The 4,754-nt window shown below is 34.3% G+C and overlaps 1 long non-coding RNA gene across 1 annotated transcript in view; it reads left to right on the forward strand.

Annotated features, from left to right (window-relative positions):
- The first annotated feature begins 4,194 nt into the window (after positions 1-4,194).
- LOC107758155 (uncharacterized) overlaps positions 4,195-4,754 on the forward strand; it is a 16,212-nt gene continuing 15,652 nt past the window's right edge. Inside the window, exon 1 of the long non-coding RNA XR_001641992.1 lies at positions 4,195-4,268. This is a non-coding gene — a long non-coding RNA (uncharacterized LOC107758155). The remainder of the gene's footprint in view (positions 4,269-4,754) is intronic.

Consider the following 4,754-nt stretch of genomic DNA (forward strand, 5'->3'; position numbering starts at 1 on the left):
TGGAACACAACTTGTTTAGATTTATGGCTTTGATTTTCTTGCAATTTTTGAGTTCAACATGTTTTATAAAATATATATTTTATATGAAACATTGCTCATAAACGTAAACCTCTATAACCTTTTTGGTTTCAATTTTATTTTTACAACTTTTTTAACTTCAACAATAATCTGCCAAGGGTCTTCTTTAAAATGAGACCAAACTTAAGTCTGTACTCCCAAGCTTCAAATTTGCATGACAGTTTTTTTTACATGGACATTTTTGTCCTCTATGAACCTATGTGTAACTTTTTTAAATTGACGCACAAGGGTTACATCTCACAATCACAAATTCATTACTTATAAATGTGGATTTATTTCTTGTAATTGTGCCTTTAATCTCACAATTGCAACTTCATTACTCATAAATTAGATTTTATTTCTTGTAATTGTGACTTTAAATCTCACAATCACAAACTCATTACTTATAAATGTGCATTTATTTATTGTAATTGTGCCTTTAATATCACAATTGCAACTTCATTATTCATAAACTAGATTTTATTTCTTGTAATTGTGACTTTAAATCTCACAATTGCAACTTTTTATTTCTTGTAATTGTGACAATCTCACAATTGCAACTTCATTACTCATAAATTTGATTTGTAATTGTTACTTTAAATCTCACAATTGCAACTTTTTATGTCTTGTAAATATGACTTTAAATCTCACAACTGCAACTTCATTACTCATAAATTTGATTTATTTTTTTGTAATTGTGACTTTAAATCTCACAATTGCAACTTTTTAATGTATTTTAAATGACTAAACCTCACAATTGCAACATTTTATTTTTGTAATTGTGACTTTAAATCTCACAGTTGCAACTTCAGTATTCCAAAACATGATTTTATTTCTTGTAATTGTGATTTTAATCTCAAAATTGCAACTTCACTTAAAATGCTATTTTATTTCTTGTAATTATGACTTTAAATCTCACAATTGCAACTTCAGTATTCAAAATGCAGTTTACTTCTTGTAATTGTGACTTTAAATCTCACAATCACAACTTCATTACTCAAAAATGTGATTTAATTTCCTGTAATTGTGACTTTTTATCTCCCAACTGTGACTTTATTTCTTGTAGGGATATTTAATAGGTCAATATACAATAGTATAGCAAACAGTTTCTTACTCGGTGAAGTGTTCACTCTATTCCTGATCTGTCACAAAGCAGCTCTGAATCCATTTTCCCCTCTCCTTCTGATCTGAGAAAAGCACAGAGAAACACACTGAAATTATGCAGGACTGAGACTAAATATATCCTCAGACGTTAGAACCCATCTTGTGGACACTTCGTTTCGCACACATTCATTTCTCTGACATCTTTACAACGTACAAGCCATTGGTGCGATTAATTTCACGTTGTACTGAAACATGGATTCACTTACAAATCAGAGAGAGAATGTTATGGTGAAACTGAGAGTTAGGAACTGTCTGTTCTTCCTCCACTGGCCAGACTAAAAATGCGAGTCATACTCTTTCAAAAGAATCAATTTCCAATGCCTATGTTCTAAATTGAAGATAAGTGGACAAAGGTGATTTTCATGACATGGGAAAGAGAAAACCGAATGTTGCCACTGCAGCTGCAGAGAGCAGGAGAGGCGCCGCCAGCAACCCATCTATAACTGCTCAGTGTCAACCATGAAATTGAATAAAATGTCATATAATTTATAAATGAACCCCTTATTTCTGTTTAGTGTGCCAACTGCAGTCGTCATGGGCAGAATGAATAACATTCTAGGTCCATTCTACAGATGAGTTCTGCTGCCAGACTTTAAGGTTACTGAACAGTAAATATTTTTTTGTTGATTTGTTCTGCCAGTTTGCAATCTTAAAGGAATATTTTACTCAAAAATAAAAATTCAACATTATTTAGTCACCATCTGGACATGTGCCATGGGCACCATATTTGATTTGAGACTGTTTGTGGAGGTGAAGATTATGATTTCAGAAGACTTGGGATATAGTGCGTGAGTCATATGGACTATTTTTATAGTTTTATATATATATTTTTTATTTTTATCCTTTTTGACAGTAGCAGTAGTCTTGTCACAGAATTACTGCAGGATAAAGGGATGTTATTAACATAATTTTGACATCAATAGCAAAACCTAAAGAAAATTACATTATTTTAATTAATACATTCATTTGATGAAAATATAACAAAAATGACAAACAAGTCTAGAGAAAAAAATCTTGTTTTTGTTTATTAACTTGTATTTTGTCCAGAAGCAATGGTTTAGTTATAACACCTTATTGATGGATTTGTTTATTAAAAAACATGCAGCTTTTTGAATCACAAGACGTTAATTGATGGACTGGAGTGGTGTGGATTACTTGTGGATTATTGTGATGTTTTTATCAGCTGTTTGGGCTCTAATTCTGACGGCACCCATTCACTGAAGAGGATCCATTGGTGAGCAAGTGATGCTAAATTTCTCCAAATCTATTCTGATGACAAAATAAATTCATCTACATATTGGATGAGCTGAGGATGAGTAAATTTCAATTACATTTTCATGTTTGGGTGAACTACTATTTCAAAGACACACACCCCTGCAGAAGCTAGCAGTCTGCATCAGCAAGCACTATAAATGGATTCGAGCATTTAAATGCTTTTAATTGGTCCTATTCGAGCCATCACTAAAAACTTAATGTGTACTTTCACCCTAACAGGTTTAGTTTAAGAGTCATTGGGGATGAGACTGCAGCCAGCGTCTTTATTTCTCAGCTATTCTGTTGTATTTTGCTCATTTCTTTTGTCTAGGTTTAGAACATCCCAAATGTTTATAGTTTAACAGCGCACAACCCACGCACTCCCAGCCAAAACCATTTATTGCACCTAATAATGCTGTTTTAGGGGCTGTTATGCTCTAAAATACAATAGATTCAGTCGTGCCTTGAAGGGAAAAATAATCTCTCTGCAATATTATATAATGTATACAAATATGTTTGTACATGGCTGAGACTGAACAACGCATAAAGGCATACAGTGAGAGCCCAAAAGGCAGATGACACTGTACCCTCCCATCCACATCACGGCTGCACTCCCACACTGCGCTTCACAGAAAACACATTCTTTTCTAAATCTTTATCAAAGTACTTTTGATAAAAAGGCATCATTGAGGCCAAATTCTGAATCATCTTTTTTGGGTAAGTAAAATGAGAGAGACAATGAATGCAGAAACAACATATGCTGTAAACACACTGTTCTGTCTTTCCTTTCATGCGTTATGATGACCTCGCTTCGCACTCCAGGATTGCTTTGAATGTTTTTTTTGGAAGATCAAACCACACTGGATGACCTGGCTCTATGACACGTGGAGAATACATTTTAAGCTTCTGAGGGCTAGTCGAGAAATGCACCGTTAACTCTACAAAATGTTAGTATATTATTTCTGTTTAATGCAAAACTGCAATATTTTAAGATGTTTTCACTTGTTAATAGCAAACTAACATTATTCATCGTGTCATTTTTCATGTTGGGAGTTGTAAGGTCACCTATAATGCTCGAAATAAACCTTAGTTAAACCAAGAAACACGTTTGTACGTTCTGCTGCCCTTTAATGCAAGTTAGTTCCTCTGGCGAGTCGTTATTTAACCTTAACAGCGAATTAACGTGAAATACTGAGGTAAAGTGCGTTAGGCAACACCACTGTTTCAGTGGAGATTTTAAACAGTATTTTCTAGATGATAACATCAACTGGTAAGTTAATAATGTAAGTTAGTCGAAGTTAACTAACTTAGTTGAACAAAGAGAAGCATAGTAAGTTATCTTCTCTACTCTGCCTCTTTATCGCAAGTAAGGTAATTCTCTTCAAATGCTATTTAAGTCAGAAAGTGTGTACCAATGTCGTATGTAACTTTAGAGACGGTCCCTAAATTCAGTGACAGACGTAACGTTAACATAAAACAGCGAGCTAACAACCTATATCAAATAATTATGTACCTTCCTTGTAGGTGTGTTCAGATGTAGTATATAACATTTTTATTAACGTCAAAGTGCATACAGCACCAACAAGTTTGACAGTTGAGGTTGAGATTGAGATTCTGTAAACACTGCTTTGAAAAATAATGTTTTTTTTCTTGTGCTTGCAGGTTCATTCAGACAGTCAACATTTGTGACACCAAATGCATTGAAAATCACAGATCAGGTGGAATTTTGGAAAGAGAGTGCAGCCTGAATCCCATCCTGCTGTTTCTCATCGGAGAGCTTGTCAACTTTTACTGTCAAAATGACTGAAATTTCGTATGTAACTTTAGAGACGGTCCCTAAATTCAGTGACAGACGTTAACATAAAACAGCGAGCTAACAACCTACTGAGGAAAACTGAGTTAAGAAACACCACTGTTACGAACATCTTTTGTATTTTATTTTCAAGTTTGTGGTCATGCTGTCTGCATCGGAGGTGTATTGGAGTCTTGTGATTGCCGTCTTAGCGGTGCTAACAACAGATGAGCTTCCATCAGCTTAATTAACTTTAATGTTACTAAATTAGCCAAATTAGCCTCTAGCTGCTGTTTTCCACTAACTCACAGAACATGTTGACTTTTTAAAGAGAGGAACATACTAGCACATGTTGAATAAACATGAGCACTGCACGTTTCAAAATTGAAACCCGGTGCGGGTATTTTTATATCACTGTATTTCTGAAGGAAACTCATTTTCATTTCTTCTTGCTTGCGATGGATCACACTGCACCGACACACTGGCA

Source organism: Sinocyclocheilus rhinocerous, unplaced genomic scaffold (assembly GCF_001515625.1).
Source record: "Sinocyclocheilus rhinocerous isolate Xijiao unplaced genomic scaffold, SAMN03320098_v1.1 scaffold894, whole genome shotgun sequence".
NCBI classification, from domain to species: domain Eukaryota; kingdom Metazoa; phylum Chordata; class Actinopteri; order Cypriniformes; family Cyprinidae; genus Sinocyclocheilus; species Sinocyclocheilus rhinocerous.